We start from the raw sequence: 13104 nt of genomic DNA, 5'->3' as shown, positions 1-13104 counted from the left end.
AAGTTGTCATTTTGCAAGAAACACAAACATCAAAAGGCATCTGTAGGCACGTATCAGCGTGGAAATGTAAGCATAGTGGAAAATCATGGTAGAATTCCATCAGGAAGCCTATCAACACCCATCTATTAAACACATTCAAACCTGCAGACATCCTGGCAAATAATAGCCAGTAACAGCCCTGAGCTCCCCCCATAACCCAACGGCTGTCGTGGTTGGAAGCCACGGGCTGTTCCTCAGCCCTGCATATGAGGGAAGGGGCTTCCAGAGGAGGGAAGATGAAGGAAGAGGATTCCACAGAAAAGACAGTTCCTATTTCCTTGTTTATTTTAGCAGAAGTGACAGGTCTGATTAATAATTTGTATGTTTTTCATGAAAAATGTTGTGAAAATTCTGACCTCTGCATCAGTTTGGGGTTGAAATGGTTGCGATTATATCCTGTACTATTTTATGATATACATGGGATGTGAGAATGTGAGAATGGATGATGTGAGAAATAAGTTGAACATTCGAGCCCCCCCCCCCCAAAAAAAAAGCATCTCTCCTTGCTAACTGTAGTACGGGCTTTAAATGGTACCATTAGACAGACTGAGAAAATTGGGACTGTTCAGCCTGGAGAAGAGAAGCTTCATAGAGACCTCAGAGCAGCCTTTCGGTATCTGAAGGGGACCTACCAGTATCTGAAGGATGCTAGAGAGGGACGCTGCATCAGGGACTGCAGTGACAGGACAAGGGGTGATGGGTTTAAACTTAAACAGGGGAAGTTCAGATTAAACGTAAGGAAGAAGTTCTTCACTGTGAGGGGGAGTGAGTTGCTGGAACAAGCTGCCCAGAGAAGTGGTAAATGCTCCATCCCTGGCAGTGCTCAAGGCCAGGTTAGACAAAGTCCTGGACAACATGGTCTAGTGTGAGGCGTCCCTGCCCATGGCAGGGGGTTGGAACTGAATGATCTGAAGGTTCTTTACAACCCAAACCATTCTATGATTATGTGGTTTTACTAAGGACAGAAGAATTATCTTTCCTTTCCCACCTGTTGTGCTTTAAACCCAACCAGTAACTTAGAACCATGGAGCCACTCGCTCACTCCTCCCTTCCCCCCACCTTGCTGCTGGAGGGTTGGGGAGGAGAATCTAAAGAATGTAACTCCCACGGGCTGAGATAAGAAGAGCCCAGTAACTAAGGTATAACACAAACCACTACTGCTGCCACCAATAATAATAATGATAAGGGAAATAACAAGGGAAGAGAATATAAAATTAAAGGTGGAAAAGGAAAAGAATATAAACACAAGTGATGCACAATACAATTGCTCACCACCCGAAGAATGATACCTGGCCTGACTAGCAATCTGGGCCTTCCAGGTACATCCCCCCAGTTTATATAACGGGCATGATGTGCTGTGGTATGGAATAACCCTTTGGCTAGTTTAGGTCAGGTGTCCCATCTTTCCTTCCTCCTGACTTCCCGTGCCCCCCCTCACTGGCAGAGTCCGAGACTGAGAAAGTCCTTGATTGAAGTAAACATTACTTAGCAATAACTGAAAACATTGGTGTGTTATCAACACTGTTCTCAGAGTAAAGTTGAAGAAACATCACTGCACCAGCTATTAAGAAGGAGAAAAACTCTGCTACAGCTGGAACCAGGGCACTACCTTAAATACTGTCCCATTTTTCTCCCACCACTTCTGCTGTTCTTCAGGAAATATTTTCAGTGGTTACATGTGCAATCTGCCTGCACGCAGAAGACCATAAATCCTTATTCCCAACTATTTCCCCGAGCTTCTGAACATCTCAGAGAGCATGGTATCAGTATTCCACAAACCTCAGTGGACCAGATACCGTGGCACTGCAGAGACTGTTTGCTCTGGGTTGTAAACAAGAAGCAGGAGTGGGGAAAGGTTTCGCTCAGCAGCAGCTCCAGCGTGTAGGTGCAGGTGCACTACCCAGACGGTACTTAAACAATGCATTTCTGGCACAGCCAGGACTCCAGCTTGGCTCAGCACGCAGCAGCTTCCACATCCAAACCTTGTTACTAGATCAGCCTGGAATATCCTTCTAAATCCATGGCCCCCAGGCATTACTCCAGAAAGGGGGCCAGCTGGAGGGATGATAGCCTATAGCAGAGGAAAAACATACCCTCCCAAAATGTCCTATCAGTGAAAGGGATTAAGCCACTTTCCTAGCTTGTGGTCATTTTTGGAGATGTAATAAAAATAGCCTGTGGGACCCATAGAGTACTTGCAGTTAAGTTGTCATCACCTGCAGATGTATGGTCTTTACTGCTGCAGTGAATTACATTATTCCCTTAAATTGGGCTCATACTTCAGCCCCTGGAAAGGCACCAGAAGAATTTAGTGGGACTGAGAGATTCGGATTGCACTCAACAAGCCCCGCTGGGCTCACCTGGAGGAGCTTGGGAACTCCCTGCCACTCAGCCACTGAGCCTGGTATAAAAGGGAGAATGAAAAGCTCCGGGAGTTGTGCTGAACAGCTGCAGTGACTCGATGGGGAGCATTGAGAGCTCCATGAGAGAGCTGTGTCACCCTCTGTCCCTGTGCCACTGTCACACCACAGGCTGACATCGGGGCTGTTACCGTGAGAGATCCTTGTTTCCATTAAAAACACAAAAAATTGTGAAAAGGCTTCCCAGAGGAACGGCCAACTTTCTCAGCTCTCTGTGAGTGAGAAGGGAAAAGGAGGCAGGGGGAGTTAAGGAAAGCCAGAGACCAAGAAAATCAGGAAAAGATTTAAAACAAAACTAAAGATTAGGAAAACAAAGTCATACCTTTTTTCATGGAGGAAGAGAAGGGACATATATGTTGAGGAAGGGATATATATGTTGATGGCAAGGGGGGAAAAAAAGACAAAAGAACATGATGAAGTTTTTAACATTCTCAGTACTTTACTTTTGCTTGGCATATCCTCTGTTGGCATGAAACACAGCCCTCAGGCTTCCTCCTGAAGGCTTGCTTACTGACTCCCCAGCCAGACTTCCCTCTGTTCTCCATAAGAATGGGTGCCCTCAGGATATTTCGATATTAAAATCACTATTGTGCATCATCTAAAGATTTTCACAAACATGAATATGGACTCTGCAGTGCAAGCAAAAAAAAGATTGTGTATGCCCCCCCCCCCTTTTTTTTTTAGCAACCAACATAAGCACAGAGCAAGATATTATTATCCAGGCAGATCTCTGCTAGAGGCCAGGAGTCTGCTTTTGTTACCTTCTTAATACCCCTCAAGAGATGCAGATTTAAAGTTTCTAAGTACTGAGATACAGTGGCATGAAGAAATGATACAGCATTATGCAGGCATCACAGTAATCTGAAAATAAGGGAAAACATGGTGATACTGAACACAAACTTTTAACTGGAAATACTTTTCTTGTACACCATCAAATTACTTGCAGACCTCTGCTGCAGCAGCACAGGAGACAGGCACATTCAGTTCAGGGGTACTGAGGAATTTTTCAACCAAATGTTTATTTCAAGACCCTTATTGCTGAGACCTCACCAGGGATGTGGGAAACACAGCTGTACATCCAGCCTTCACTGGACCTGTAATTATTGCCATAGCTCAGACAGGAGAGCTTGAAAAATGCAGCCACAAAACCCAGTAAGTACTGAGTTATCCTGAGCTCACTAGCGGTTGTTTGTCTTTCCCTGCTCCTTTCCCCCCTCCCCAAACATTTTTAAGATGCTACAACTTTTCCAAACAATAGTTTTGGAAGTTTTAGGGAAAGTTTTCCTAAGGAGTTAAACCAGATCCCTCCTTCAGTATTAATTCTCCTTCCTGCAAGTTAATAATCATCAAGAAACAACCCTTGGCCAGGTGCAGATACGGGCTGTCGATTACAGGGGCTGGGGCTTCACCCTGCTCAGCATTAGAGAGAAAACCTGTTTATGGCAAGTTGTGGTGATTCTCCAGTTAAACTTTGTCTGCCCCAAACACACAGTTCAGCAATACCCAGCACAGCTCTACAGTAATGGCACAGCAATGCCATTAGTTACCAGCGGAACAAGCAGAATTTTGCCATCATTTTCACTAGGATGTAGCTGCCAACTGAAGAAAGTCCTACTTATTTCATACAACCATCCATTAAAAAATGTGGACATACTGACTGTATTCACAGCTATTTCCTGGTCTAACTGGAAGGAAAAAGTGGTTTCTTAGGCACCTGTGTGTGTGGTAGGAATCACAGGCTGCCACGGGATCAGCACACAGTGCTCTGGCTGATGTTTGTGTGTCCAAACAACAAAGCAAAAGTACTCGCAAAGCTGTGGGACACTACAGTTTCACTACAAAGCTTGAGTACAAACCTAGAGCTACAGGGACACTACAGCTTCAATACAAATCTTCCTCTGATGTCCATTACAGAGATGGCAGAGTTACTTAATGCCTTCTTTGTCTCTGTCTACTCTGCCGGAGGCCGTCCTGAAGAGCCCTGTACTGCTGAGACCTCAGATGAAGATAGGTCAACGGAGCGGTCTGCCTTAGTCGATGAGGAATGGGTTAAAGACCAGTTGAGCAATCTGGACATCCATAAATCCATGGGTCCAGATGGGATGCACCCGCGGGTGCTGAGGGAACTGGCGGAGGTCATTGCTAGACCACTCTCCATCTTTACCAAGTTTTGGGAAACGGGGAGGTGCCTGAGGAGTGGAGGAAAGCAAATGTCACTCCCGTCTTCAAAAAGGGCCAGAAGGAGGACCCAGGTAACTATAGACCGGTCAGCCTCACCTCCATTCCTGGGAAAGTGATGGAACACCTTATCCTTGGTGCCATCTTAAGGCATATCAAGGACAAGAGGGTTATGAGGAGCAGTCAACATGGCTTCACCAAGGGGAAGTCATGCTTGACCAATCTCGTAGCCTTTTATGAGGAAATAACACGGTGGATGGATGATGGCAGAGCGGTGGATGTGGTCTACCTTGACTTCAGCAAAGCGTTTGACACGGTCTCCCACAGCATCCTTGCAGCTAAATTGAGGAAGTGTGGTCTGGATGATCGGGTAGTGAGGTGGACTGTGAACTGGCTGAAGGAGAGAAGCCAGAGAGTTGTAGTCTATGGGGCGGAGTCTACTTGGAGGCCTGTATCTAGTGGAGTGCCTCAAGGGTCGGTACTGGGACCAGTATTATTTAATATATTCATCAATGATTTAGATGAGGGAATTGAGTGTACTATCAGCAAGTTTGCTGATGACACTAAGCTGGGAGGAGTGGCTGACACGCCAGAAGGCTGTGCTGCCATTCAGCGAGACCTGGACAGGCTGGAGAGTTGGGCAGGGAATAACTTGATGAAATATAACAAGGGAAAGTGTAGAGTCCTGCATCTGGGCAGGAACAACCCCAGGTTCCAGTATAGGTTGGGGAACGACCTGTTAGAGAGCAGTGTAGGGGAGAGGGACCTGGGGGTCCTGGTGGACAACAGGGTGACCATGAGCCGACACTGTGCCCTTGTGGCCAAGAAGGCCAATGGCATCCTGGGTTGTATTAGAAGGGGGGTGGTTAGTAGGTCGAGAGAGGTCCTCCTTCCCCTCTACTCAGCCCTGGTGAGACCTCATCTGGAATACTGTGTCCAGTTCTGGGCCCCTCAGTTTAAGAAGGACAGGGACCTGCTAGAGAGAGTCCAGCGCAGGGCAACTAAGATGATTAAGGGAGTGGAGCATCTCCCTTATGAGGAAAGACTGAGGGAGCTGGGTCTCTATAGTTTGGAGAAGAGGAGACTGAGGGGTGACCTTATTAGTGTATATAAATATATAAAGGGGGAGTGTCACGAGGATGGAGCCAGGCTCTTCTCAGTGGCAAACAATGATAGGACAAGGGGAAATGGGTACAAACTGGAACACAAGAGGTTCCACTTAAACTTGAGAAGAAACTTCTTCTCAGTGAGGGTGACGGAACACTGGAACAGGCTGCCCAGGGAGGTTGTGGAGTCTCCTTCTTTGGAGACATTCAAAACCCGCCTGGACACGCTCCTGTGTAACCTTATGTAGGTGTTCCTGCTCCGGCAGGGGGATTGGACTAGATGATCTTTTGAGGTCCCTTCCAATCTCTAACATACTGTGATACTGTGATACTGTGATACTCATGAACAACACCCAGGTTGGCCACCACAGTGACAGCTGAAATGCTGCTTGCTGAGTCAGAGCAGACACGTTGAGGGTGCACAGTGCACGGCCATGCTATGTTTGGCTCTGTGCTGCCTCAACGCCTCTCCCTCCGTGCTTCATACACTCATTCCTTCATTGTGCAGTGTGTTTTAACTTGCATTCTTCTTACGATTTTGTGTGCAGATACATTCTGTAATTAATGCCCCAATTCAGGGTCCTGATTCAGTTCCCTGGCCTGGAAAAGCATGTAAACATAGGCTTTAAGTGCTTCTCTGAATACAGAATTAGTGAATGGAATGACTAAGTAGGCCCCTTGTTTGGGACCTCACCCATTAGCTGTTCTCGTTTCTAATATTATTAATGACAATACAGCCATACCAGGAAGCCATTAAAGGCTTTAACACTGCAGCTTGAGAGTATTCAGCACATCCTCCACGCGTGAGAGTTGCTAGGTTTGCAGCACGTGGACTGACAGCTCTAACACAAACAACAGGATGATTCAGAAAAGCTTGATAAAAACCAGCCTGACAGCACTGGCACATAACTACTGTCAGCATTGCAGAGATAAATTCAGTATCATTTCTGGTCCACATTAAGTGAGAACTGAGGCTGGTAGGAAACTACGTGGCTACCTGGTGAAGCAGGATGTATAGGATTTGATCTCATGGCCTGCAGAGCTCCCTTGGAACGCATGAATGCACAGGAAAACACTGCAAAACTGTTCCCTTTGTTTTCAGTCAATTAGCAAGAGGAAAAAGAGCTGTTGCATTTAGGTCCCGCTGCCGAATGCATCTGTCTGTGCATCATAACACTGTCTTCACACGTAAAAAGCCGTGAATCATTTATGATTCTCAGATTGCACTCAGAAGCCTTAACCCAAATCACATTCCAGACAAGTTCCAGGACAATTTCTGTTTTCTGAGAGGCTTTTCCTACTGTTCTCCTTCGTTCTGTCCAGTGATAGTTCAACTGCACTGACAAGGAGCAAAAAATAGCTTTTTCCTTACATTACAATTTTTCCTCTCCTAAGATTTTAGCATTTTGTAGTTTCCATTTCTCTGTTCAAAAGCATACAGCCAGTTTGCTCAAAACTGTCAAAAGCCAATCTTTTCTCTTGGAAGACTTTATCTTTCGTACAAGATTGAAGTCTTAATTATAAAAAAAAAAGAGAGAGAAATTAAAAGTAATATTTGCTGTACTTAAATACAAGCCGGATGTAGAATCATACATCTCCAAATGAAACATCTACTAAGTTGGCAACAATGGAATCTTCTCCTCACACATGCAGATGTCAAGCCTGAATGTATTCCTCTCTCTACCTGCCCTCACTCTCCATTGCCCTACACACCTAAGTGGTGGTGAAGAACAATCCCCTGGATTCTGCAGACCTTCTCCTCCTGTCAGCACATGGCTTCACTTCATCTCCAAAAGATTTAAAGACTATGACAAGAAATCCTGGATGCCCAACATGAGAAATCAACCTGCATAAGTGGAACCTAGCAGGTGACTACGCCATAAATACCACTGAAAGTAACAGTATCAGAGGTACAGAAAATCTTCCAAACTTGGGCCCTCCTGTCTGTGAATATGACACCAAGGCTCATATATGATGAATGGTGACCCCCACAGCAAGGGGTTGGAACTAGATGATCCTAAGGTCCTTTCCAATCCAAACCATTCTATGATTCTATGAACACCATTATACAAGGAAGGACTCTGGAGTCACAGATAAACAGCAAGGACATTTGCCCCACAATATGGCTAGAGAAGGACTCCAGCCAACATAACTGGGGCAACACCAGCCTTCACTGGCATCTTCTCACCTGGGTTCCCTGGTTTCACACCCTTCAGCTACCACTGCACCAAAGTCTCAGCAGCAACTGGCTTGGTATTATTTGGGTATTGGTCAACAAACACAGAACATTGTTGTAACCAAAGACAGTTTAGTATTGCCCTTGTCAAACTGCTTGAAACCAGCATCCTTTTTCAAAGAGATCCAATGAAACCTACTCTATTAGCCATGGCAAAGTCCTTATGAAACTGGGATGTTGAGAAGCTTTTGAGGGTGTCAAGGCACTGGAATTGGCTGCCCAGAGAAGTGGTAAATGCTCCATCTCTAGCAGCGTTCAAGGCCAGGTTGGACAGAGCCTTGGGCAAAATGGTCGAGTGTGAGGCATCCCTGCCCATGGCAGGTGGTTGGAACAGGATGATCTTACGGTCCTTTCTAACCCAAACCATTCTCCATTCTGTGATTCTATGTTGTTTTGTGTTTTTTTTTCTCAACCCTGGATTCTTTTACACTGTAATATTACTAGCAGCATGGTAATCCCTGCAAATGAGGGGGTGGAGTCTGCCTAATCCTTTCCAAGGTTGGAGATTACACATTTTAGAAACTCAGGATGTTCCTACATTTCTCCTGAAATTGAGTTTCAACTTGTAGTCCTCTCAGCTCTTGCCTGGGAATGTGCGGTAGGGGCAGGGCTGCTCTGTAAACTGCTTGCAGGTCTGTGGGATACAGCAGGGAAGGGAGAAGTTTCCTCATGCTCCATGCTTGGGAACATATTGCTGGCCACAATTTGGCCTACAGGTCTTTATAGATTAACACATGGTATCTTAGAATGTACCAGACAATAAAATGGGAGGGAATTCCAACCCCAGTTACTGAATGACTGCCAAGTGCTGCTCCCACTTGCAGCCAGAACAGACCACAGCTGAACTACAAGTGGAGAAGGGCAGAACCTGATGGGATGGTTCTTGCCAATATACAACATGCTGTATCTGAAAATATCCAATGTGTCATGATGCCCTTCTGTTGCAGATGAGGTGCATCACCACAAACACTGAATGTTGGACCTCCCCTGCTCAGACTGTTGCATGCCAAGGCCAAAACCAAGGGAGTTTTGCTGCTTCCAAGACAGTAATTTCAGCCCCTTAGTTCAGTGGAAAATCTAGGACACCTGTTCTACAGCAAATGGCTCCTTCCCTGCCTCTGTTTTATAGAAGAATGTGCACAACTAGTAAGATGAATTGAAACCCCATCAACAACAAGCCAAGCATAAGTATGGAAGGCTACAGTGTACAGTATCAAAACCATCATGTCTAGCATACTGCCACACTGCTAATGAAAACACAGGGCAGGAGCTCATACAAAATTGAAACAGTACAACTCTACTGCAAGATGTTAATTACATCCTCTTTCACTAGGCTGATCAGACAGAAGGGAGCCCAACCTCCCCTTCTGCAGTGGTTCTTCCTTCAGAGAACTTTTCTGGTATGGTGTCATAGAGTGAACATTCTCCATTTTCTTTGAACAAATTGTGTTACACTTCTTTCTTATCAGAGTACATAAACTAGATGAGAGGGAATGGATTCAATTACAATCCAGATTCCAGACCTCTCAAGAACTGACTGCCTGACACATTCCTTTCATTTAAAACAGGAACTGAATGAGTATTATATCACATAAATAATGCTCCCTTGATAGGGCAATTCAATAAAATGGCAAAAAACCTCAGACAAACCATGTAGATAAAATATGAGAGCCTCTGATATTACCTACCAGATTTAAAGTACAAACATTTTTACTTCACATTGTGAACAAGAATCTGATTCAGAGAGTCCTTTAAGAGCAAGTTTAGTACCTTCTGACTGCCTCAGAAAAACAGGAAGGACAGCTGAGGAAAAAAAGTGTACTGGAGCAAAGTACAGGTTTCCATATTTGAAAGAAGAGATTGAAGCATACATCAAATGAAACTTTTTCAACTCAGAATAACCAGGACGAAGCACACCTACTGGATACAGCAGTGACATTTCCTATTAGATATGATGACAATAATTGAAAAAGGCTTATATATGAGTCACTAATAAAATCCTAATATGTAGAAAGGCCATCATATGCAAAGCAGGCACAATGTTGTGTTCAGTCCTGTTCTTAATTTGATCATAAACAGACACTGTCTGATCCATGCCGGCAACTGAAAAGCAGAAAATCAGGCGTGTTACTTCCCACCTCAGGCAGTGCTGAGAGGCTTCAGTATCTCTGCCTCATTGCTGACATCTGCTGTCCTGTGAACGAATCATGCAAAACCTTCACCAGCCCACTTGTCCCTTCCAACAAACATTTCTGCTTTCTCCCTCTAGAACACATGCCAGAATTTGTCTCAACACTATTTGGAGTGATTTGCATTACTGAAAACCACTCTTAGAAGACAGACAAAAGGCATTAACTCCCTTGTACTGGCATCTTTCCACCGGGAGATAGTGACTGCACATGACGCTGCTGCTAGTTATTGACACTTCTTCCCTTCTAAGATGTGTACCATCTCCTTCCTCCTCCTGAATAGCACCTGCCTGCAGTAGTACACACTGCTTTAGCACCAAGCACGGTCCTAGGCCTCACTCAGACTGCAAGATTGGCTGCATCAAGCCTCTTCAATTTGGCCTTCACCAAAATAAGTGCACACATCTCTCAGACTCAGGCACAGGATGAATTTTAAGGAAAACAAATTATTCAGGAAGAAGCACATCAATGATGTTTCCCATTAGTCACAGGTAACACACAATCTTACATGCCACCGGAAGACTTTTGCAGGTGGCCCACTTTCAAAGCAAAGCATCCTCCACGGACTCTGTGGAGAGCAGGCCAATTGCTGCCTTCAGCAATGTGACCGATGGCACTCAGGAAGCATGCTAGCACTGATCAGAGCATGTCCCAGAATCATAGAATGGTTTGGGTTGGAAAGGATACTGGAACATGCTGCCCTAGGCCCTGTTCAGCCTGACACTGAACGGCAGCAGGGATGGAGCATTCACTCTTCTCTGAGCAACCTGTTCCAGTTCCTCACCACCCTCACAGTAAAGAACTTCTTCCTTATATCTAACCTGAACTTCCCTTGTTTCAGTTTCAACCTCTTGTCCTGTCGCTACAGTCCCTGATGAAGAGTCCCTCTCTGGCATCCATATTGCTACTTACAGACTCCTCAGGGTAATGAGAGATGCAGAGAGAGGCAATGGTTGTAATGTCCTTGTTAAGTTTTATGCTCTGAACCAAATAAATATGACAGAGACCCTTCTTAAAGCTGTTCTGTACAACTAATTCTGATCTGTTATGTTTGTCTTTCAGTGAAAACCACTTCCATAAGCTACCTCCATACATAAAAAAAAATTATATTTTTCTTGATAGATCACCTACATGCAAATAAATGAAAACAAAGTCAAGATAAATACCTCAGGTCAGTTTTCTGAGGGAAAGGTCTTTTCTTCCCACTGAAGCAGACTTCCAAGTCATCTGCTGTCAGTTTGTGCACAGAGTCAATGTGTGCAGACACCTCCTGGCAATGAGTATTTCCAAAACAAAGGAAGATTTGTGAATTTTTTTGTGTGTGTCTTTGTGAAAATGGAAAGGACACCTCTGTGAAAACACAAAGGTGGCCACAAATGAAGAACAGAAACACAGATATGTGTGCTGATTTCGGTATAGAAACAAATTTAGAGACTATATAAACATTTTCAACTTTACCTGGACCAGGCTTCTGTTAGGATTTAAGACACCTAAATTGTGGCATATTAAGGCATGTTCTTAACACAAGCTTGGCAGCATTGCAGCAAAAATATATACAAACGCAGTGTGAATGCAATATGCCCTTGTGTATTCCCCATGTCTCCTGCTGCCACTTGGGAAGGGTCTTCCTGCAGGTCCTCCGCCATCTCTTCCAGCCCCACACACAATCCTGAAGCTGTTGGACACCTAGTTTGTGCAAGGGTGGCTCTGTCTGGCCATTCTGCAATGCTACTGTCCGTGCAGTAATCACTAGACACAAAAAGGAAGAGTGACAATGCTATTAGATTTGGGATGCACCTCTACAGCCAAACTAAAACTTATTCAACTTAATATTCACAGCAGATTTTGAGCTGTTTGGAAAGATGACAACTGGAAAATGGTTACTATACACCTCTCTGCTCTGTGCTAGGACTAGAGAGCCAAGCAGACTGCACTAGCCCTCTCTCTTGCCAGACAACCCCTGTATTGTTTCGTTCCTAACAGCCAATGAGTTGCAGAACAAAAATCTGATCATTTAAATACAAGCAAACAAACAGCAGAACAAAAATCTGTGCCTAGAACTAAAGCTGACTAAAATAGTGTGACTTCTACATCACTTGCTGCTGAGAAACCTTGATTTTTACTCTCATTTGCTCTTTACTCCTCCTCTGTTCCTTTACCATTTGTTTGCTTTATATTCCAACTGAACAGACCATGGGTTCATAGGAGGCAATTGTTTTTTACAGCCTACCACAACACAAAAGCAAAAAGAACGAGTGGGATGAGTGTGGACTTGCAAGACAGAAAGGTTCTTGCATCCTGGGATCCATGTGAGAAAAAATAAATGCTGAGTGTAGAGGTTATTAGGTACGTGACATGCAAGAATTTGTAAGCTGTACATGCTTATTTTTTACCAACTGAAATCAAGTGATACTCCTTTTTGGATGTGGGGGAAATGGAAACAACACCATCTGGAACTCTTTCAGAAAACATCCTTTATTTTAGCAGCATCAGATTTCTGGAGTGTAAAGGTTTATCTGGCAAGCCTTTATTATACATGATATATGGTTTCTTTTCCAATTTCATATTTAATTCCGTCAAAGAACACGTTACTCATTTGGTAATTCTGTACCATCAACGCTGATGACAGAAGAGCCAGGAGAGTCTCCTGTGATACATAGGACAATCTCCTCTCCAACCCCAGCACCCTCTGGTTTGAACATCTGATTTGTATGCCTAGAGAGACAGGTAAGGATAGAGATGAGGCAACTGGAACAGCAAGACTGTCCCCAACATACAGCAAGAGCAAGGCAACTGTATACTTAGAAATGAGTAGGTCTATGTCCTGGGTCTTGAACAGGGATTCATCGTTCTTCAGAACAGCCGGTTTAAAATGAAACTTGAATACAGCACCTTGACTTGTGCTGTATGACGTAATTATTTAAAAAAGATGGCAG

At 44.4% G+C, this 13104-nt stretch overlaps 1 long non-coding RNA gene across 2 annotated transcripts in view; it reads right to left on the bottom strand.

The window, feature by feature from the left end:
- The window catches only part of LOC133209588 (uncharacterized), a 53725-nt gene that overhangs the window by 16400 nt on the left and 24221 nt on the right, over positions 1 to 13104 (bottom strand). For both annotated transcript variants that reach the window (XR_009724685.1, XR_009724686.1), the window contains exons 2-3: positions 8518 to 8613; positions 3221 to 3320 (exon numbers count right to left, since the gene is read on the bottom strand). This is a non-coding gene — a long non-coding RNA (uncharacterized LOC133209588). The remainder of the gene's footprint in view (positions 1 to 3220; positions 3321 to 8517; positions 8614 to 13104) is intronic.

The sequence above is a fragment of the Neopsephotus bourkii genome, unplaced genomic scaffold (genome assembly GCF_033783945.1).
Source record: "Neopsephotus bourkii isolate Nb327-2 ecotype Australia unplaced genomic scaffold, CSIRO-AGI_Nbou_v1 NB_348, whole genome shotgun sequence".
Lineage (NCBI taxonomy): Eukaryota > Metazoa > Chordata > Aves > Psittaciformes > Psittacidae > Neopsephotus > Neopsephotus bourkii.
The sequence above is the reverse complement of the archived record's forward strand: the minus strand, read 5'-3'. Positions and strand labels throughout refer to the sequence as shown.